Source organism: Pinus tabuliformis, chromosome 6 (genome assembly GCF_031772625.1).
Source record: "Pinus tabuliformis cultivar Carrire ecotype Pingquan chromosome 6, CPIR1, whole genome shotgun sequence".
NCBI lineage: Eukaryota > Viridiplantae > Streptophyta > Pinopsida > Pinales > Pinaceae > Pinus > Pinus tabuliformis.
This window is the reverse complement of record NC_142292.1, coordinates 31,032,572-31,057,553: the sequence shown is the minus strand read 5'-3', so window position 1 is coordinate 31,057,553 and position 24,982 is coordinate 31,032,572.

Genomic DNA, 24,982 nt, shown 5'->3' with positions numbered 1-24,982 from the left:
GGATACAAAAGTGTTTATGGAAGAGAGTGTGTTGTCTTGTCCATGCTACAAGCCAACAAATTAAGAACAAAATATTTCTCTCTCTAAATGAAACTGATGGAATAGTTGACGGTTGCATGAGGTAAACCCAACGTTGAACAATAAGAAAGTGGTGATACAATTTGGATTCATTTCAAATAAGAACCTACCCCATGCCATGACTTTAGGATACAAACACCATTAGAGGTAACAACTTGAGTTATGGATAGTTTCCCTCACCTTCGATACAATAATAAACCCAAATAAGGAGTGCACATGCCCTTGGTAAATGCTAATGGAGAGAGAATTGTTGTTTACAAGGTACTAGAAATGGAAGTTTCATTGGAAAACTACAAGAACTTTATTCCTATAAACTTAGATATCATTGAACTTAGTCGATGATTGATCCAAGATTCATAGCTATTGTGGTTATGTAAAAAATAAGCAATAAGTGATTTTAAACAATAATGAATCATATTATGGTAAGAAATACTTACAACAATTTGCTAAGGTCTAGTTTGGAACAATGATACCATCACATAAAAATCACATAAAAATAAAATTGGGCACATAATTGATATAGAGATTTACTCTAGAAAACCAAATGGGAGAACTAACATTAAATGGTTGCTCATCTTATTTTGGCAATCTCTAGTTACAATGCAACAAATGGATCTTTGTGCATCCTCACCTCCTTGGCCAAAATAACCTTTTAGAATGAAACTCTAGGAACAAATAGGGAGAGTTGGGGTAATGGGAATATCAACAAGAATGACCTTTCATTTCTCATTGCTTAGTATTTTTTCTCCTATTATTATTTTTCTTTTTCAATTTTTTCTCTTTTTATCTTTCTCTTTCATCTCATTTACTTTTACATTCATTGTCTTTAATATGATATATTACCATCATTAATCACCTACTTACACTTGTAGGTACTAAGTCTTACATCCATTCACTTGTTTAGATACATTTTGAATCAACCTCCCCATTGAGAGTATTTTTGGTCTCCAAAAGCTTAGAGGAAATCAATCTAGATTAATGTTCCTTTTGTCTACTTCTCTAGAACATGGTTCTACTCGAGCTCCTAGTTATAGCTTTGATTTTGACTCTGGCTCTATCTCATGCCTTTGACTACTGACTCTTATTCTATCTATGGCTCTAGCTCTAGTTATTGGCTAGCTTATTTCCACAATGTAGAAGTCTACTCATTGGTTCTCAACTGCGAGTAATGTCCAGATTTAAACTCTGCAATTGAATTTCATTCTCATCTCTCTAAGAATTGGAAATGATCTTTATTAGCAATCATTGAAGCCAAGTCCAATGTTGGTCTTCATGTTTAGTGTGGCCCTAGCAAGCTTTGTCATCACAATAAAAAAAATCCATAAGGGGATGTCTAAACTTCCTTCTTTTTCTAGGGCCAATTGTTTCTCAAAATGGAAACAATTCTCTATTATCATGTCATTTGAGTGACAATCTTGAATTCCCCTACATGTTATTTGTAGGAGAATTGATAAGGTAATTCATTTATTGGTAAGCCATTACTCAACTAGCTTGCAATGAAAGAATCACCATTCTATACTTTCAATCATTTTATGTTGTTGCCTACGTCCACTAAGAAACATCTTATTTTATTGCTAATGCTAACCACTTATGTTGCTACAACTCCTTGGACATTTTTTTCTCCTTAGGATGGAGATGCAAGGAACCCTTCATTACTCTTCACTCTTAACACTCTTCTCTTAGTTGTGTCAATTTTGGCATGAATATCTAGATGTAGTATTGACAAAACATTACATAACCTTCTATTTAATATATCTCTATCAATAGAGAATCTTAAGTGCCTATGGGCCCACTTACAATGTGGACCTACTAACAAATTTGGGCCTTATTAATAAAGAGGATCGTTTTTATAATGAGTGACTATTAAATAATTGTTTAGTTAATAGTGGGCCTTATTTAAGGAAGGTGCCCTAATATATCAATAAAGTATCCTGAGTAAGAGGGTTAGGGTAGGACCCTAACATGCCCTCTTCCTTCAACGCAGATTTTTCCCCATGGTTAAAAGTGAGGACTTAGCTGTAGAATCGTTGTCAATTCTCATGTGGAATCATTTGGTTGCATATCTTTCCATTGGATCAATATTTCCCTCTCAACACTCACAATATTTCTTCCAATTAGATCCAAATGAAACCTTATTCATAAAGCTATACTAAGTTGGTTTGCAATTTGTAATTCGATCCCACAACCTTCTTCAAATAAGACATATGAAAGATTAGATGCCATAGCAAGTAGACTAAGGATTTGAAATTGGTAAGCATAGCCATTTCTTGAATGCCTATTAATGATTTATGAGAACAAATTTTAGTTCCATAGAGGATCCATGTTGGTGATATGTGTGGGATTTAAATTCCATGTTTACATATCATATTGTTATCAGAGAAGTTCAATTGTTGAAAGTGGGGAAGTTTCCAATACTAACTCAACATGGGTAAAGAACTAAAGACAGAACAAGCCATCAATGTATAGATTCAGGAAGATAATTGTTGCTTGAAGGAAAATGTATTGATGTTTGATTAGAGAGTAGTAGAGATAGAAAAGAACCTAAAGACTTATGCGAAATTATTTTTGCTGCTAAAAAATTTCTTTCTTAGTTATGTCAGATTGGGACAAAAGAAAATTTCAACTTATGCACTTAGGAGAGAAGTTAATTCACTTGGAAATTAGCAAGATGAGAGGTTCAATTAGATGGTGGCTCAGTTGTATCAAAAGTTGGCAATGAATGAAGAGTTGGCCAAAATATAGGTAGTCCAAGAGACTAAGAAAACAAAGTAGCTTTCCATTGCTACAATTGCAGAAGTTAATACCATGATTAAGGCATTCATGGTATACTCACCTTTGATAAACATTTTTCACAAGCGTTTTGACGATTTTGGAAATTATTCTCGAGGCATTGATTCTAAGCTATTAACACAAATGAGCTACAATGGTCAAGGGCTAGGAAAAATCAATCAAGAAATCATAAGTCCCATTATCACTAGACCAAGGGTCAAGCATCAAAGCCTAGATCTCAGTGGCATAGAGGAAAAGGCCATGACCACCAATATCACTTTTGTGAAAGCAAAATATGTTGCAATTTTTTCTTGTTGATCTAGAGAAAGAGCATTAACTATTGAGGATGGAATTACACTGCCACTCCATCCTTATTGTGGCATATTGTAGAAGGGAAACAATGAGGAATGTGTAGATACTTAGTCTATACTAGAATTTAAAAGTAGCAAGACAATAAGCCAAAACAAGAAGAAAAAGAAAAACATGAATGCATCAAGGAAGACGACCCTTGTTTGTTATTGTTGTAAAAAGAAATGTCATAGAGTTGCCAACTATTGGTATTCTAAGGTATGTTCATCCCATGTGAAGAAATGCCATTTTGAGGCATCTTGTTGGAAGAAGCAAGACACATGCCAAAATTCCAAATGTTTTCTAAGAATGGAAAGAATACCACCTAATTACAACAACAAACACATAACCATATGGAGAGAAGGAGAATATCAACTAGTCCATGTAGTAGTAGGAATTTTTGCCAACATTTCATGTTGAATGGACATTGTGAAATTAGGAGTTGGATGCCTTATCCAAAGCTTCATCCCATGAACTACACATCAAAGAGAAGTGTGTGGAGAGTGAAGACTAAAGGAGATGAAGAGCTATTTACATTTCCATCCCAAGGAGCAGAAATTGTTTGGAGTGTTACAACAACATAGAAATTCATCACTAACAATGAAGTAGAAAGTGAAATAGTGTTAACATCAAGAGAAACATTGATCCAATAATTGCCTTTAATATTGAAACATAAGTTTATCTTCTTGGAGATCTATTGGAGATTGGTGCATGGAATTCAATGACAATGGGGGTTCCTTGAAACTCCATGACATTTGAAAAATCAATCATTGTTTTGTGTGCTTGGTTCCTTTGATGAATTGTTGAATGCTTCATGAGTGCAGAATAGAGTAGTATCTATAGCACCAATAAAGATTGCTAGTTTTGGTATTCATTATTTATGTTTTAATGTTATGTACAACCACAACCATAACCTATTGTTGATTTTCATCCACAATGATGTGTAGGATTCCCATTGTTTTTTACATAAGAAGGTGATGTGATTGCATACAAAGTAGGTATTTAATTGACATTGTTGTGGAGATAGAGTTGTGTAAGAACATGAAAATATCATAAGTCTTTCCATATTCAAAAGCAGTTGATCTCAACAAAAGAAGACAATACACACTTCCTTTTAGTGTAAATCATTGTGTGAAGGAAATTGATGGTTGGGATCTCCTTGTTTAACGAGTGTTTTATACATTCAATAGTGAATAAATGAAGATTAGAATTCAGCTTGGCTTCCATTAATTTCCAAATAGATCATCTCCAAATTTAAGAATGAAAGAGACTTGCACATCGAAAATGGGAATGGACTTTGATTGAACAATATCAAAATATGAAGAGAAACTAGAGCAAAGAATCAATTAGTAGACTTCTCTGTTGCAAGAACAAGTGAAACTACAAACTAGAGCCAGAGCCATAGCTGGAGCTAGAACCAAAAGCCAAAACCAAGAGCTAGTGTTAAGAGCCATGTTCTAGAGATGTAACAAAAGGCACATTGATCCAGAGATTGGTTTCGTAGAAGCTTTAGGAGACCAAATGCCTCTTAATGGAGAGTTGTGATCCAAAATGGTTTTAACAACAAAAACAAATAGTTCACAAAAGAAATATCAACACACATGAGTAGTGAACAATTAATGAGGTTTGAAGAAAAAGTGAGGGTTGAAGGGGAAAAAAAGGTCAATGCAACCATAATGAAATTAAATGATAGAAAAGAAGAGGAAAAAGAATTGAATGAGAAAATACATTGGGCCTTTCAATTACCATGCTACATATATCCTCTTCTAATTTGACTTAGAAAAGATATTTTAGTTGAGAGGAGATGATATAGGAGCCTAACTATGATAATTGTTTATGGCCCAAAGAGCCATGAGCCTACATTATTCAATTACCATGTGTTGATGCCCCGAAAATCGTTGTATCAACATTGGGGGATAACCACCCGGTCCGGACCTTAATACAGCTCCTTTTCCATTTGGAATGGTGGCTCCGACTGGGGATAATGGGACCAGTTTCCCAGTGATGAATAAAAAGGGTGGATAAATGATTGATTGTCTAATCTAATGATAGGCGAATAACTTAATCTATCAACAAAATAAAAGAACTACTACTAATCCCGGGAACTATTGTACTTTGAAATGTAGCGCTTGATGATCAATGTCTATTGACAAGCATATAGATGACTCTATCTAATAGACATAGACATTTATTCATTCAAAGATTACTTTGCTTAAATAGTTAAACAAAGTGATTAACACAATATTGCTACACTTATCATTTATATCATCGATACATATATGATCAAGAGAAAAGCATACTATAAACATCCAATAGTGGAGGGAATAAAGAAATGCTGTTAAAACACATACATATATCCGATAATAGCAAAGGCGATCAAATGACAATTCATATAAAAAGAATGAATTCAGACATAGATAATAGTACCATATGAGCTGCGAGTCACTCCCAATATCAATCGCTATTTGAGATTCTTCTTCCGACTCAGAAATACTTTCAAACAAAGACAGTAGTGCACATTCGCATAAAAGCTTCCTTGCCAAAATTAGAATAATTGGTCCAGTTTTATAAAATAATATGCCTGAAGTACAGTAGTGCAACTTCAGGCTTTAAGTCATGTACAAAACTTACGACCCTTTCCAAATACATGAAAGGGTCTATAAATACTAAATTAAGCTAACTATCTATGAAACTGAAATCCTATTTAATTAGTATCAAACGATCTTGAATATCTTCTTCTCAGCAATCTGGCATTCGGCGGCATGAATCATCATGTAGGTTGTTTGCCTTTAAACCTAAGCTGACATATCGCAAGCATTGGCTCCACTTCGGGCGGTCTGTTGAGGCGAAAGTTGAGTTGGGCGGCGTAGGTGGCATCCCGAATATCGGGAATAATACACCCGATTGCATCTGTAAGGCATTTGAGGGCGGCTCTCTGGCTGTGTGGTTTGATTAAAAAGAACCAATAGGCATCCCATGTTAAACTGTTAATTCCTGCGATTAATCTCCCATTTTTCTCTAGATCCGGATAACATGACTGCTCCAATGTTTTCGCCGCTGTCAATTTACCTGGAGTGCATTGGGAAATCACGTTAGACAAGTAGAGAGTATTATTAATCAATTCAACCAAATTACTTGTGGTTGATTTTGCATCTTGAAACTGCTCTCTCTGCTTTCATTAATTGGGACTGCCATTCTGTAAATAATATTTCCTTATGTGATTCTAAAATCTTTGGTAAATTAGCTGCCTGTCCCTGATCAGTATCTTGCCACTCAAGAAAATCAGTTAATGTTTCATCAGCTTGATCCAAGTCTGTTCTAGCTTTTTCTGATTTTTTACTTATCGATGTCACCAAATCGCATAATGGTTCCGCCTGAGCGATTTGTTCACATAAAAGCTTTATCTGTGTTATCAATGCCTTATTTATCTGTAATGCCTCTACTTTGAATTCGGCTATCTGTGGAAGATCCTTTGTCTTCTCTAGCTGGGCTGATAGTTGAGCAATCTACTCATCTTTTGACTTCAGCATTTGTTCATTTGCTGCCTTCAGTTGTGCCAATGCCTCAGACAACTCTTTCTGCTTTTGGACCGCACTGTGATCAATCCTTTGTTTCTCTTCCTGCAATTGTTGAGTTAATTGATTATTTATTTGCTGTTGTGTTAACAATTGTCGTTCTGCCTGCTCCGCCTTCTGCTGTGCTTCTGTTAGTTGTGCTTGCAATAAAAAGATCTCCTGGTCTTTTGTTTTTAATAAAAGACTCACCTCTGATGCCTTGTCTATTGTTGCTTCCGAATAGGCTCCAGCATATTGTGATAGTTTTGTTAGGTCGTCAGAGGGGTCAAATTCCTCCTTCCAAACCACATTGCCCGTCACCGTTTGTTCTGGGAATAGGGAAGGTTGATCAGTCCTTCTCCTCTTCCTCTGTCGTTTTACCACAGCTTTGTGTCTTGGGCTATAGAAGACATCCAAGGGAGGAATTTCTTCTATCTGTAAAATAATTTGATCGGAGGGATCCTTTGGGATTATCTCTACTTCTTTCGAACTGGGTAGGCCGCTGGTTCCACTTGGAACCTGTGTTGAAGTGGTCTCCTGTGTATCTGCTGCTTTTGATGTCTCGGTATCTTTAGAGCATTCAAGATTACTGATAATTGAATCGAATTGCTTCCATTCCTGGAGCAATTTCGGGTCAATTTGAGTATCTACATTCACCTCTATGTTGCTATGTTCCTGCTCTTTCGTCTGGGTTTCCTCTTGCACTTTCTCCTATTCTTTTGATGTAACCGGAGGTTCCTTAGTATGTCGTTGTTCAGGCTCGCTTGATTCTGTTGCTGGGGTTGTTGCTAACAGATCTAGAGGCAGAGTTTGCAACCTCTGTTCTCTAAGTCTGTTGAATTCAACTAACCCTTCATCTTTGTATTCCATTATGGCCATCGATCTAACTTGGTACATTGATTCAGCTGAGGAGAACAGGTCATCAAACTTATCCTCTTTATGGTCAAACTTTGTCAATTTGGTCTGTTCAAGTGCATTATAGGCGACTTTGTTGGGATCAAATCGCCTATTAGGGAGAGTTGCTAGAGTTAATGAATTCATCTTTGTAGCTTCTTTCTCTACATGTTTGAAATCATGCAAAGTGTAGACACCACATCTCAGAGGAAAAGAGGGTCAGACCTACTTCTTATTTTTCTTTAGAGTTTGTGTAACTCCTTCGAAGATAATCTGATAGGCTATCTCCCTTGCCAGCAGTTTATCAGGTATGTACAAAGGAAGGACATGAGGTTCGGCTTGGCTACCGAAAATTCTTATATAAGTAAATTTTTCCTCTCCAAACCATCTTCCTATTGATGTCAAATCAATCCCTGCCTGATAAGAAATCTTGGGGGCAGGTTTATCAAAAATAGAGTAATGAATGGGTAACATAAAGCCATTGCAGACTTGGTATAAATGGTGCTTATAGGAAGTTTTCCACAATTTCTGATGGTATATGTGAATAGGCATGGAGTCTTGTGCAGTCCACCTCCAGCAGAGCACGGGAAATTCAGAATTAAAACACAGGGTGTCTAGTATATAAGCACTGTAGTAGAATGGGGGAATAAGCCTTTCGGTGACGCGGGTTTTAGTTCTAAAATCAAGAACTGTTGTTGCTAGCTTATCTGACATTATAGTTGCCCAATCCATTATTTCACTATTACACGCCGCTTCCATCAAGGGAACCATTTCTATAGTGAAATTAGCGGAATCGTGCAACCCCCACAATCTACACATCATTATCCCAGCATAACAATAAGGAGAACATAGGGAATCAACAGAGTACTTACCGGAAGTTTCATGCTTGTGTTTTGCCGGATTTTGCCTCCAATCCCGAATGGGCTCGGATTCAGTTTCATTCTCATTTTAGAATTTCTCCAGAAATGCCTTGTTGTACTTCTTCTTTGGCGCAGGCAAGTGATACATTTTCCTCAAATCATTAGCCTGAAATGAACCGAAGATTCTCCCATCTCTGGTGCAAAAGGTTCTGTCTATGATTGCGATTTCCTCAATTGCTCACCTCACTACATCCGTATAAGGGAGAATTTGTTCCCGAGCCGCTATACGATGAAGGAAAGAGTCGGCTAAGTCCTTTAAAGTACCATCAGATTTTCGATTGGTATCTGTTGTGGCTTGTACTGTTGTCACCTTTGGTTCTTCGGCCTCAATCAAATTATAGGTACTTTGCCAAGTAGTTCTGCCGAGTCCTGAACATGTAGTATCAGATACCAATCCTTTCTTTTTAGTTCCTAGATCAGCGACGGGTTGTCCTGGGGCTGGTGAAGCAGAAGCGATTGCAGTTTTCTTAGACTTCTTCCCCATTCTGCTTGAATCTATTACTTCGGAAGAGTTCTGCACAAGAGTGAAAATAAGCGTAACACAGAGAACTGGTAGCGAAAATCAAATACGAGTGAGATATATTGATCAATGCACGATGAAGGATTAACTTAAAGTGGCCGCAGATACAATCTGTGAAAAGATTTTTAAGCTTACTATTTCATTAAATGGCCGTTAAAACCTGCCAATCCTTTAAATGCCCATCATATCGTTTTATTGGTCGAATGATTTGTTTAAGCGTGCATTGGATGTTTTGGCGGTTGAGCACAGGTGAATGACTGTTTGGAAGATAAGGCCTTTAATACGAATTAATCGTAATATCCCCGCTTTAACAACTCTTGAAATTCGTGCTTTTGGCTTTATTGCAATCAGGCGTCGGGGAAAACTTAAATCGTTATATTGGTTCCTTTTGGAATCCCCGATCGCCGATAGCGATATCGCATCGCATCGGGAGTATTAAATGGGCACTTTGAAAAGCATGCATGGTACATCCCCGATCGCCGATAGCGATATCGCATCGCATCGGAACGAAAGGGACTTGATCGCATCGCATCGGAGCGAAAGGCACTTGATCGCATCGCATCGGAGCGAAAGGCACTTTTGTTATGGAAACTTATTATTGCCGATATCCGATAGCCTATTGCATGTTGTCGCGTCGGAGAAAACCAATGGGTCTTTAAGTTATGCCTCCTTTGTCATTGCGATATGCGATCTTGCGATCGCTTTATCGCAATGATAAAAGATTAATCATTTATATTATAAGACCAAATAATTGGTTTGTCAAAAAGGTTTTGTAATGTTTTCATTTTGTTTTCGGACCTTTTTGAATAATACAAAGTTGATACCAATTAAAATAAAAAGGGACCCATTTCATATTATAGTTTTGTGAATAAAGATGATATGAAATGGGCACAACAATTGGCGATTCGCTGGAAGAAACAGTTAGCTCTGAAAAGTACGGAAATACTTAAACTTTTTCAAAATAGAGTTCTCATCAAAGGGGAAAATTCTAATATAACTAGGTATATATGCATTCCGAGTAAAATGAAACTATCTTTGCTAATTTCCTCTCTTGTTTAAAATTAGATACATTCTAAGTTTTAAATTGGCCTCTATTGGTTGATAATGATAAAACAGAAAACCTTTCCAAATCAGCTTTTAGAATTGACTCCTTTGTCATAGGTAGAGCCTCTGCTGCCAGCAAACGTTCATAGTTTCGACAGGGATACCTTTTAACCATGTTATTGTCCATTGTCCCATTCATTTCAGAGTATGATTAACAGAACAAATTCAAAACATGCTTTTCATATTTTGCGTTTCTTTTCTACTTTTCTGTTATTTTGTAAGATAAAAAGCCATTGTCCTGGTTTGGTGACCAGCTGAGTGACAATGCCATTCACTGGTAGTAATTTAACCGAACAAGCTGGCTCGTGATGAGACCCCTTGTCTTATAATTCTAAGTCATTACCCTATTTTGGTATGCAGTATTGGTAATGTCGGTTAAACTATTTCCCTATGATCATGGTAAGCACACTTGTAATAAGACCTCTTATCTTTTATATCAAATATTTTAGAATTACACTCTAAGTAATCATAAGCTCTGGTGAGAGGGATGGACAATTTTCTCCTTAAGAGTAAATGGATGACAAGGTAAGAGTTAAAGATGCTGAAGTTGGATTAGTTCCTATTTTGATATTGATAACCTTTTTTTGTGACCAATCTGAAACATAGAATGATTTACAATATTTCTAAACTTTGAGAAGCGTTCACAAAAATTGAAGTGTGGTTTCAGAATGCAATTACACCTAATTTCCTAGAAATTATCCTTTTTTCTTAAGACTTCTATTATTTTAAAAGTAAATATTAACCCTACTTGTTTTGAGCAACTTTCAAGTGCAGCAAAGGTCAATGGAAGACACCTTACAACTTTATTTTCTAATGATCTTACAAACTAAAAAATTCTATATTAAAAAAAGGAGAAGGGGTTACCTTCTCAATTGAAATTTTTTTTTAAGAGAAGGCCATTAACAGGGAGAGAATCTCTCAAACCTGATAAATCTTGTAATATGAAGGTCGAATGGCCTATCTTCTCACAGATCTGAAATGGCCCAAGCCACATCTTCTGGAACTTGGTGTGTTTTCCCTTGTCCTCATGGGCTTTGTCCCATTTCAGAACTAAATCACTGACTTGAAATTGTTTTGAACCGGATGAGACTAAATCAAATGATGACTTGATGATTTGCTGATGTTTTGCATGAATAACTTTGGCTTTTTCTCTTTCCTCTTCTAATTTTAAAATTTGGTCATGTCTAAGTTGAATAGAAGAAGAAGGGCTTTCCTCAATAAACTAAACTAGGGCTAGAGAAGGAAGGACAAGATTTGTTGGTAGTACTGCTTCTTTTCCATATACGAGGTTGAATGGAGAAGAACCTATGGAAGCTTTCTGTGTTATCCTATCAGCCCATAGTGCGAATATTAAGGATTTGTGCCATTTTTTATGATTCTGTTCGATAGTTCGATTAATAATTTTAATCAGATTTTTATTTGTAGACTCTGCTAAACCATTACCCTGGGGATAGTAATTAGCAGAATATTTTATTTTAAATCTTCTTTTAATAGCGAAATCAATCATAGCATTTCCTGAGAAATAAGATGCATTATCAAAAACAAGAGCATTTGGGACACCAAACCTGGTAATGATGATTGATCTATGAATTCAATAATTGCCTCAGAATTTGTTGTCTTTAAAGGAATTTCTTCAACCCACTTAGTAAAATAATCAGTAGCAGTAAGGATATAATTATGCTGTTTGGAAGAATGTGGACTAATTTCTCCAATGATATCCAATCCCCATTGCTCAAATGGTTTTTCAATGTTGACTGGTTGCAAAGGGAACGCTGGTTTTCTTTGTCTTCCACTAGAAGTTTGACAATTTCGGCATTTCCTTACATATTCATGAGCATCTCTAAACAGAGTGGGCTAGTAATATCCAGCATGAATGATTTTGTGGGCTGTTGTATCAGCTCCAAAATGTCCTCCTGTTGGTCCATCATGTAGTTCCTGCAAAACCTTTTGTGCTTCAGGTTTTTCTAGGCATCTTAATAAGATTGAATCATAATTTTGTCTAAAAAGCACATCATCAATAATTGTGAAATTTTTCACTTTTAATCTAATGGCCCTTTTGTTTTTGTAAGACAGGTTAGGAGGTGCATATCCATTTTTCAAATAAAAGATTAAGTCAGCATATTGTGATTCAAAGTCAGTAGTACTTATCTGGTTGATTTCTTAGGTTTGATCTGTATCACCTGATTCTGGAATGTTGGATACTCCTGCCAACAACCTGCAAAAACCTTGGCCTCTAACAATCTTTGCTGGTTTAATTTCTAAGTCATATTCTTGAAGCGCTGTAACCCAATTTGCCCTTTTTTCACCTAGTTCCCTTTGGATTAATAGTTGCCTTACTGCAAGAAAAGGAACTATAACTTTTGTATGGGCTTTTAAAAGGAAGGGTCTGTAATGTTTGACAGCTTTATATGCAGCAAAGGCTTGTTTTTCTACATCGGAGTAATTCAATTCAGCACCCTGAAGATTTGAACTATAGAATGAAATGGGTGCTTCCAAATTGTGATCGTTAATCTGTGTGAGTACTGCTGCATAAGAGAAATCGGATGCGATAGTATACAATGTGAAATGATTAGAAAAATTAGGAGTATTTAATGCGGGGGCATTAATTATTGATTGTTTGATTAAATCAAACTCTTCCTTTTCTGTTGATCCTGTTATCACCCCAAGAAACTCACCTAGGTTGTAAATCGGTGATGCTCAGGAACATTAAAAATTTAACAGTTTTGTTGGATAAAATGATGGACAAATGAAGGATGTGCAGCACCTTTAAGCCAGATAACCACTTCTACTATAATTTACCCCAGACATGGGTGAAGACCCCCAAACTACAAGGCTTTCAACCACCAACTACTCATGGTTTAAGGTAAAAGTGATGATGCAGAAGACTGATTGCACCAGCAGATGCACAAAGCTCTGTGATGGCCAGCTGCAATCAGTTAAAGGATCTGCAAGACTATTATTCAATAGACAGTGAGGATGACAGCTCTCTGCTATCTGAACAACAACAACCTGCAAACAATTTCAATGAGCCACTAAATTATAATACAGAGGTGGGATGACAACCCCTCTGATATCAAACATTCACAGCACATCAAATAAATGCAAGCAGGCACAGCCTGGAACAAGAAGAAGAAGTAGAAAGTGAGCAGGTGACAGCAAAAGAAGCTTGTATTAATGGAAATCAAGACCAGAAGCTGCAGGTCTCATAGTATTAACAGTCTCCAGAAGTTAAAAGGCTACAATAAGCTCTCATTCATCAAACACTCATCAATCCATTACATCTCTGTTCTGAGTATATATACTGCTACAATACAAAATATCTCTACTGAACAATACGTGGAGGAGCCCATAAATGGCCACCAACCATATTTACATTCAAGAATGGGCCTCTGGTACAAATCTGGCCGTGCTTTGAATAAATTTGTCCCTCTCTGGTGCTCTGCGATCCTTCTAGGGCAGGTGAGATGAAGTATGGGCGAATCCCATAACCACTGAATGCTATGACTGGATCTGTGGCGTCCTATCTCCTCCTCGGCCATACTGCTGATTAAATGCTGTTGTTGAATCATTGAATGGCTCCAATATGACTGCCTGGCTTGGCAACAATGAAACACTGCTACACTGTTCGTTCCCGCCCACAATGCTTCATCTGGACTTGAAAGTTTCAACCATGGGTCAATCATGTCTGATAAATATTGATCTGTCTGAGGCACGTCTTGCTTCCTGTTAGGCCATACTGTCAATTGAAGGCAGCTGCCTACTGCACTGTACTGCTGCAGGCCTGCATTAATGATTTCCGCGCCACTGCAAAACTGCCGCAAAACATGAAAAATTGGCCTTGGTGGACTTGAAATATATAAATTTGGCCTTTTAGAACCCTATCGGGCCCGAACCCCGTCAGCGATCGGCGCTTGCCATAAGCTTCTTTTTGTATTTTCTTTATATAAAGAAAATACACAAAATATATTTAAAACACTATGGGCGCAGACTTTACAGAATATAAAATGGAGTGTTGTGGTCATCGGGTCCGGCCCATCGGGTCGGAACGCAGCCTACGTGAAGACCTTGTCCACTTTGACAGTCCCGACAGCGAAATGCCGATGCGATATGAGTGAAAGCTGCGGACCCGAAATACTATAGCACACAACGTTGTATGGCCGTCGGGTCCGGCCCATCGGCGGTCATTTATATAAGCAAAGGCCATGCTCCTATGAAAGCGCCGATGCGATATCGGCGACCACCGCGGACCCGATATAATATAAAATGCAGCGCTGTATGGCTGTCGGGTCCGGCCCATCGGCGATTGCACCTGCCCCTTTGTAAATCCTCCATTGCGATACGCCGATGCGATATCGGCGATCGCTCATCGGCGAAGTCTCATGTCGCTGCCACTGCCCGCCTCCTCCAATTTCGACCTGCCGATGCGATCTGGACCGTTGATCGGCCAGATCAAACGGCTGTCGCTCATTTGAACTACTAAGACTGCAAATTTGAATTTTGCTAGTTTTGGAGTGTTTTAGGCCTCCCGATAGATCATTTCCACCTTCCGTAGGGCTTTCCTTTGCGATAGCTTTGATCGGTGGAGGACCATTAACCAAACTTTGAAGATCTGAATAGCATGCATGGATCCTTTTGGGCACAATCAAGCAAACCAAGCCTGTCTCCGACCATATGGAATCCTTGCTTAGTAGCAGAGCTAACATTGGCTCCTTCTGGGGATGAGATCCTCCCTGTGAGGTCTCAAGAACCTGCAGATCAATGCCTTTCCAGCAATAAACAAATTAGCCAAAATTCCTAGTGTTCCATTGGGCATGGAGTCTATTACAGCTACACTAAAAACTAACAAAAGCAAAATATTTACAGCTTTTAAGGCCAAAAGACCTTAAATCACATAATTTTTCAGAAACCGCCCATTAACAGGGCCATCAAAGACTGGTTCCCCTCCCATAATTTTCAGTATGAAAGTGTTGTTTCCTTGAATCTGTGCAATGCTGAAAGGGCCTGTCCATAAAGCATCAAACTTGCCATGATTGCCTTTCTTTTCTTTAAAAGCATCCCATTTCATGACCAAATCCCCAACCTGGAAATTGTTTCTTTTTGTTTTCTTGTCAAAGGCTTCTTTGACCTTTTGTTGATGTGCTGTAGCTTTTTCAATCAGTTGTTCTCTGGTCTGATATAATTCTGTTAAATCGGTGATTCTGTTGGCCATATCATCCTCTTCATTTTGCGTTGTTTGGAGCAACTTTGCCACGGGAAGGGTAAGTTGAATGGGAAAAATAGCATCAGTACCATATACCAACTTGAAAGGAGAGCAGCCTGTAGATCTCTTAATGGTCACTCTGTCCGCCCAAAGTGCATATTTCAGCTTGGCATCCCAATTCTTCTTATTATCCTCTAATAGCTTCTTAATAATCCTGATCAGACTTTTATTGGAGGACTCTGCTAAACCATTCCCTTGGGGGTAATAGGAGGTAGAATGAACAAGTTTAATGCCCATTGAATCACACATTTCCACCAACTCCTTAGCCTTGAAAGTTGTTGCATTATCTGTTATAAGCTTATGTGGGCAACCAAATCTACTGAAAATGTTTTCTGATAAAAATTTCATTACCACATTATGATCAGCCTTCCTTGTTGGGATTGCTTCAATCCATTTTGTAAAATAATCAGTGGCGACTAATATCCACCTGTGCTGGCCACTGGAATGTGGGTTGATTTCACCAATGAAATCCAAACCCCACTGCTGAAAAGGTCCTTTTGCAATGATTGGCTTTAGGGGCAGGGATTTCAAATGCTGCTTACCTTCAAATCTCTGGCACCTGTCACAAGATTTAACAAAAGTGAATACATCAGAAAATAAAGAGGGCCAATAATACCCAGCTCTGAGAATCTTTTGGGCTGTAGTTTTCCAATAATGATGTCCTCCACACAAGCTGTCATGGAACTGCTGCATAACTTCTATTGACTGTTGTTTATCCAGGAATCTTAAAAGCACTCCAGATGGATCCTTCCAATAAAGCAAGCTACCATTGATGCAATATTTGGTTGCTTTGAGCTTTAACGTTCTTGCTTGACTTTGAGAAATTTCTGAAGGAACTTCCAGCTTTAGTAGGAAATTAATTATTGCAGCATACCAGCTACATGAAGCTAGGTTCTTGGCCACTGATTGTCCTCTTTGCATTTCAGCTGTTTCGTGCTCTTCCATTAGACCATCTTCTGCTACATTGAACAAGAAATCAATGTCCAAAGACCTGCTATTTTCTTCAGCCAACAGTTTAGCAAGCCCCTGACCTCTTACCAGCTTGGTGGGCTTCAGCTCTATGTTGAATTCTATCATTTTTGCAATCCATTTCGCTCTTTTTCCATCAGCATCAAGCTGCGTTAAAACATCCTTTATTGCAGCAGAAGGCACGTATGCAACTATCTTGGAGTGCAAGATGTATACTCTGAAAGCCTTCAAAGATTTGATAAGAGCATAAGCCTGCTTTTCAATAATATCATACCTTAGTTCAGCATCCCTCAGATTCTTGCTGAAAAAGGCAACTGGATGCTCTTGGCCTGCTTCATCTTGCTGCAACAGGACAGCTGCAATGGTATCCTTAGAGGCAAATGAGAAGAGATGAAACTCCTTGCTATAGTCAGGACTTTTTAAAGTCGGAGCTTCTACAATAGCCCTCTTAATGGACTCAAAAGATTTTTTGGCCGCATCAGTCCACTTTACCGTTGCTCCCTTTCTTAACTTGGAGGTTATGTGCTTAACCGGCTCTGCAAAATTGGGGATGAACCTCCTTACAAAGTTGATTTTGCCAAGAAATGACTGTATATCCTTCTTTGATCTTGGAAGGGTCAAGGCTCGAATCGCTTTGACTCTTTCTGGGTTGATCTGAACGCCTGCAACAGATACTACGTGTCCCAACAATTTCCCTTCTTCCAAAGCAAATTGGGTATTCAGTGAAATTCCAAATTTCCTGCATTTTAAAAATACCCTTTTTAAATGCTGTAGATGATCATGATGGCTGCCAGAATAAACAGTTATGTCATCAAGATATATCAACACGAATTTATCCTTTTCACCCACAAAAGCAATATCCATAGCTCGCTGAAAGGTGGCTCCAGCATTCATTAGCCCAAATGGCATTTTTGCATACATGAACGTGCCCCAAGGAGTGGTAAATGTTGTCTTTTCTTGATCATCTGGATGCACAGCGATTTGATTGAAGCCTGAAAACCCATCTATGAAAGACATCACTTTGGCACCTGAGACTTGCTGCAACAAATGCTCCATTTTTGGCAAGGGATAATTATCTTTTTTGGAGCATTTATTTAGATTCCTGAAATCAACGCATAGTCTAATTTCTCCATTCTTCTTCCTCACAACAACCAGATTGGCCACCCATTTAGAATATCTGAGAGGCATTATAATTTTAGCCGCCAACATTTCTCGACCAGAGGAAGGAGCATAGGATTCATTGGTCTCAGCCTCTATTTGAAAGGAGTAGTGCCTTTTTCAAGTGGAATTTTATGCTGTATTATACTCTTGTCATATGTTTTCAGATCACTGTACTCCCAAGCGAACACATCAGCAAACTGCCTCATTAATTTGCAATATTCAACACTCTGATCAGCAGATAGATTAGTGGACAGGTTTATGAATTTTGGCTGACCTGGACTTCCTATATCATGCTTGCAAACTTGAGACTGATCTTCTTTTTGGGCAGCTTTGTAAGGCACATCATTGTGGTCAAACAATCTCTCAAGAGGAATTAGACCCTTAGGAATATGGTTACTAGGAAGCTGGACTATGCTATTCTTGCCAATTTTATTTCTAAGCTGGGACTTGGGTTCTTCTAACAAAGCATCATTGTTTTGGTCAATTTGCATTTCAGAGAACTCATCAATGACTTGAAGGAACCTACTTAACTCATCATCATCATCAAAAACCTTCCAATGGTGGACATTATCAGGTACAGAGGGTCTATACTTCATTTGTACCTCGTAAACTAGTTTGGGAGGCAATGGAGGGATGAATAAACTAGCAGAGACAGTAAGGGAATCAGCAAGCTGATTTTGGGCTCTAGGAATATATGAAATACAGAAAAAATCAAAGAACTCTTTGACTCTCCATACCTCATCTCTATAGGCTTTCAACTTTGGATGCTTTGCTTGGAACGTTCTGTTTACTTGTTGAATTATCAGGTCAGCATCTCCAAATACCTTCAGATTTTTTATCCCTCTATCTCTGGCTTCATGAAGGCCCAGCAGCAGTGCTTCATATTCTGCTATGTTGTTTGTCACCTGAAAAACTAGCTTTAGGGATAACTGAACTGTTTCTTGTTGTGGAGATACTAGCACCACCCCTGCTCCTGCAGTCTCCTTGGTACATGCTCCATCAAAAAACATTTCCCAAATCTGACCACCTGTATCATGTTCAGCCTGAGCTGTTGGTTTCCGAATATGCAATGCAGCCTTCTGAGATTCTTCTATTTGGAGGATGCAGGCTCCAAAATCAGTGTCCACTGCATATATGGGATGGTTTGTAGGATTCTTCTCATCACTAATAACATATGCCAGCTGTGCTTCTCTATATAACCTCCTGCTTTCTCCTCCAAACACTGGAACAGTTGCATAAGATAAATCATTCTGCAATGTCCCTCCTAGTCTCTTAATCCGCCCTCTAGACAACAGCATACCAAACTTAGGAGGAACATCGGCCACCACTATATCCATCATCATACTTTTCATGGGCAGCTGGGTTAGGGTAATGGCCAGATCCTTAATTAATCCAAGGCATTTCACCTTCCTTGAATCAAATGAGAACAAATCATGATAGGGTCTGGTGATATCAAGGCCTAGCTCTTCCATGACAGTTTTAGGCATTAAATTGTGACTGGCCCCCGTGTCTAGCAGGCAATTGTGGAGGATTTTATCATGGATAGTTAATGAAACATAGAAAGATGGAGAAGTATCATCTGCAGTTTCAATCATGGGGCTAAGCACAATAGCAGGCTTGTCGTCTTGCAAATTGACAGAGTCAATGGAGGATTGGTTAGGCTCTAGCTCAAGGGCTTCAAGGATGGGCTTCCTAAATAATTCACTCTTCACCAACTCAGCAAGAGGCATGGATATTTTCAATTTCTGAATTTCTGACTCAAAACTAAAAGAAGATGATACTTTATCAGCAGTTTTTACCTCTTGAACTGGAGCTCTGAGGGTGATAGGATCGGCTGCTAGTCTTCTTTGCCTGCTATTCTGTGGCACTGTTCGAGCAGCTGCTTCTTGCACAGTATTTTCTTTGACATTCTTTGCATTGGATCTTAGATTATATCTTTGCTGCTGCTCACCAGATTGCAGAACAGCACCGCTGTCCCACCTCTGGCTGTTTTGCTCTTGCCGTAATGACTCTTCATATTCGGCCAATGTTAAAAATGCAGCACTACCTTTATCCTCTAAGCAGTGAATTTCATCCTCATCATCTTCAGACTGTTCCCCCTCCATGACTGCATTCTGAAAGGGAGCTTTTACTTTATGATCTTCTTTTGCTTCTTCACCCCTTTGCATAATCTGTAGCTGCTCATTTGCTTTTCTGAATGGGTTTGGATTTCTTGGGCCAAATGTGTTTTGCTGCCTTGTTTTGCCAGAAGTCTGATCAACTTTTAACTTAGAAATTTCGGCAGCCAATGACTCTATCATTTTGGTCATTTTGTCTAACTTAGGCTCGGAAGTTGATGCAGTGGAAGAAGAAGCCTCACCTCTCGGCCTTCTTCTGTCACCTTGACTCTTTAACTTCTCTGCTTCCATAATATTTGATTCCACCTCCAAGGCTGCCTCTTGCATATCACCCAGCGTAGCACATCGTCTTTCTCTCAGCAATAAGCAAAAGTCAACATCAAAAGCATTGGCATATGTGAGTTTGGCAACAGTAGGGGTAGGCTTTACCTCAGCTGGTGTTTTACTATACATTCTATTAAATCTTTTATTGAAGTCAGGCAAAGACTCACCCTTTTCTCTTTTCAAGTTTCCAAACTCTGTATGATAATATAGCAAGTCCTTCTTATCTCCCCATTGCTTCAAGAATGCCTCATCTAATGCTTCTATATCTGTTATAGATCTCTGGGGTAATTCTCTAAACCACTTCCTAGCCTCTCCATCAAGACTCTGGACAAAAACTCTCATCCATACATCATTCTCACTTATGTCTAAATTATCAGCATAACTGTAAAAAGCTTCAAGATGCTCTTCTGCTGTCACTCCCTCTGTTCCAGTAAATTTGGGCATATATTTTTGATATTCTCTTGTAGGCATGGCATTTAAAGGTGTAGGCAATATCAAAGGTCCGTATCTAGCAGCAACAATCCTTTCAATCCTAGTAGGTGCTTGCTATCCTGCCATGTTTGAAATATGTTGAAGAATACTGACAGATGGGGTAGTAGGAGATAATGTAATGGATGAGAAAGATATTGGGATGTTTTGGACAGTATGGGAAACTTCCTTCGGACTCAGATTCAAAGGGGAACTAAATAGAGTAGGAGCTTTATGAATCTCTGCATGTATTTCTTCCTTAGCAATACTAGCCTCTAAATCTTCGAACTGTGTATCCTCAACTAAAAACTCCTCATGCAGAGCCAAATAAGATTTCTTGGGCTTACCTGATCCTGATGCTCCTTTACGCGATGTTTTCTTCGGGTTAACAATCTTTTCAGGGTCAAGCACTGGAACAACTGGAGACTTCTGTGGATTTCTTCTAGTATGCCTCACAAACTGCGCCAGAACTTCAATGTGGAGTCGCCAAAGGATGGTCTTCCACCAGCGGAGTAGCCAGACAGATGATTACAACCAAAATCTGTGTTCAAAACTTTGTCTGTCATCAAAGTTTGAAGCTGTGTCGTTCTCCCAGGGAAACTAAGCTTCGATTCTCCTCTCCCCGGCAATGGCGCCAATTAATGTTATCACCCCAAGAAACTCACCTAGGTTGTAAATCGGTGATGCTCAGGAACATTAAAAATTTAACAGTTTTGTTGGATAAAATGATGGACAAATGAAGGATGTGCAGCACCTTTAAGCCAGATAACCACTTCTACTATAATTTACCCCAGACATGGGTGAAGACCCCCAAACTACAAGGCTTTCAACCACCAACTACTCATGGTTTAAGGTAAAAGTGATGATGCAGAAAACTGATTGCACCAGCAGATGCACAAAGCTCTGTGATGGCCAGCTGCAATCAGTTAAAGGATCTGCAAGACTATTATTCAATAGACAGTGAGGATGACAGCTCTCTGCTATCTGAACAACAACAACCTGCAAACAATTTCAATGAGCCACTAAATTATAATACAGAGGTGGGATGACAGCCCCTCTGATATCAAACATTCACAGCACATCAAATAAATGCAAGCAGGCACAGCCTGGAACAAGAAGAAGAAGTAGAAAGTGAGCAGGTGACAGCAAAAGAAGCTTGTATTAATGGAAATCAAGACCAGAAGCTGCAGGTCTCATAGTATTAACAGTCTCCGGAAGTTAAAAGGCTACAATAAGCTCTCATTCACCAAACACTCATCAATCTATTACATCTCTGTTCTGAGTATATATACTGCTACAATACAAAATATCTCTACTGAACAATACGTGGAGGAGCCCATAAATGGCCACCAACCATATTTACATTCAAGAATGGGCCTCTGGTACAAATATGGCCGTGCTTTGAATAAATTTGTCCCTCTCTGGTGCTCTGCGATCCTTCTAGGGCAGGTGAGATGAAGTATGGGCGAATCCCATAACCACTGAATGCTATGATTGGATCTGTGGCGTCCTATCTCCTCATTGGCCATACTGCTGATTAAATGCTGCTGTTGAATCATTGAATGGCTCCAATATGACTGCCTGGCTTGGCAACAATGAAACACTGCTACACTGTTCATTCCCGCCCACAATGCTTCATCTGGACTTGAAAGTTTCAACCATGGGTCAATCATGTCTGATAAATATTGATCTGTCTGAGGCACGTCTTGCTTCCTGTTAGGCCATACTATCAATTGAAGGCAGCTGCCTACTGCACTGTACTGTTGCAGGCCTGCATTAATGATTTCCGCGCCACTGCAAAACTGCCGCAAAACATGAAAAATTGGCCTTGGTGGACTTGAAATATATATATTTGGCCTTTTAGAACCCTATCGGGCCCGAACCCCGTCAGCGATCGGCGCTTGCCATAAGCTTCTTTTTGTATTTTCTTTATATAAAGAAAATACACAAAATATATTTAAAACACTATGGGCGCAGACTTTACAGAATATAAAATGGAGTGTTGTGGTCATCGGGTCCGGCCCATCGGGTCGGAACACAGCCTACGTGAAGACCTTGTCCACTTTGACAGTCCCGACAGCGAAATGCCGATGCGATATGAGTGAAAGCTGCGGACCCGAAATACTATAGCACACAACGTTGTATGGCCGTCGGGTCCGGCCCATCGGCGGTCATTTATATAAGCAAAGGCCATGCTCCTATGAAAGCGTCGATGCGATATCGGCGACCACCGCGGACCCGAAATAATACAAAATGCAGCGCTGTATGGCTGCCGGGTCTGGCCCATCGGTGATTGCACCTGCCCCTTTGTAAATCCTCCATTGCGATACGCCGATGCGATATCGGTGATCGCTCATCGGCGAAGTCTCATGTCGCTGCCACTGCCCGCCTCCTCCAATTTCGACCCGCCGATGCGATCTGGACCGTTGATCGGCCAGATCAAACGACTGTCGCTCATTTGAACTACTAGGACTGCAAATTTGAATTTTGCTAGTTTTGGAGTGTTTTAGGCCTCCCGATAGATCATTTCCACCTTCCGTAGGGCTTTCCTTTGTGATAGCTTTGATCGGTGGAGGACCATTAACCAAACTTTGAAGATCTGAACAGCATGCATGGATCCTTTTGGGCACAATCAAGCAAACCAAGCTTGTCTCTGACCATATGGAATCCTTGCTTAGTAGCAGAGCTAACAGATCCCCATATAAAGACTGAATTTTTCTTAATCATAGTTTGAAGTGGCAAAATGATTTGGGAAAAGTCTGGAATGAATCTTTTGACAAAATTGATTTGGCCTAAAAATGACTGCATGGATTTTTTATTATGAGGGAAAGGGATTTCAGAGATTTCTTTGATCCTGTCAGGATCAATATAAATGCCATCTTTAGAAACAATAAAGCCTAAGAGCTTCCCTTGGTCAAGAGCGAAGAAAGATTTTTTAGGGTTAAGTGAAATACCATACCTTTTGCAGCGTTGAAAAATTTGATTTAAATCATGCAAATGATTGGATTTCTCTTTAGAAAATACAGTAATATCATCTAAGTAGACGACTACTGTTTTGTTAATCAACCCTTTAAAAGCTATATCCATCGCTCTCTGGAATGTGGCTCCTGCATTAATAAGTCCGAAAGGCATTTTCTGATACGCATATGTTCCCCATTTTGTTTTGAATGTGGTTTTGAGTTGGTCATCAGGATGGACCAAAACTTGGTTATATCCTGAAAAACTGTTTAAAAAGGACATTAACTCAGAGCCTGCCACTGATTAGAGTATCTGCTCCATAGTAGGTAATGGGAAATTATCTTTTAAGCTTGCCTTATTCAAATTTCTGAAATCTATACAAATCCTGATGTCGCCATTTTTCTTTCTGACTGGCACCATATTGGAGACCCAGTTTGAGTGCCGAACGGGAAAAATAATCCTAGCTTTCAAGAGTTTATTGAGTTCAGATTTTATTTGACTCTCTAAGTTAGGATGTATTTTTCTCAACTTCTGCTGGATTGGTTTCTGTTCGGGAAGCATTGGAATGGTATGCTGGATAATGGATGTATCATATGTCTTTAAATCGTCATATTTCCAAGCAAAAACATGTTTATTTTTCCGTAACAGTCTAATGAATGCTTCCTTCTCTTCCACGGAAAGTCCTAATCCTAAATTAATGTTTTGAGGAGTTTGCTCAGTGCCAAGGTTTATCAATTCAAACCTTAAGGTAGAACTTTGGAGCTTTGCATTGGTTACAGGTTTAAACCTGTCTTTAATATCATAAAGATCCTCAAGCTTCACCACAGGCTTTGGGATTGAATTCCCTTCGTGTTTACCTCTCATTTGAAGGTCATGCTCATTTTCCTCAATGATTTGATCATCATAGGACTTTTCGGAAGTTAAAAATTGTAAAATGTCTTCATCGTGGTTGAATACTCTCCAATTAGTAATATTGTCAGGAATTGATGGGGGAAAAAGTAATTCTACTAAAAATCTATCTGGGCTATAATCTTCGGAAGGTAGGAGCTTGGAAGCAACATTGGCTAGCAGGTCGGCTGCTGAATTTTGAGACCTAGGAATGGAAGAAATATTGAATGCCGAAAAGTGGGAGGTGAGTTCCTGTACCAGCGATTGATAATGTTTGAGATGGCTGGAAAGACAATGAATTGTATTCCTTACCTATTTGATAATAATTTCAGAATCTCCAAACACTTTCAAATATTGGACCTTAAGGTCAATAGCTTTATATAGTCTTTGGACTAAGGCTTTTTACTCTGCTGTATTATTCGTGCATTCAAACTCTAACCTACAGGACAACATTGTTTTTTCTCCTTGCGGGCTAATCAAAATACATCCTGCCCCTGAGCCCTCACTAGATTTGGACCCATCGAAATATAATGACCAAAATAAAGAAGTATTTACAATTTTATTTACAGTTTCCTCAGTATCGTTAAAACATCTTGACCTATCAGTTTGTGAATAATTTTCGATCTGAGATGTAGAATGGTTTACTGAGA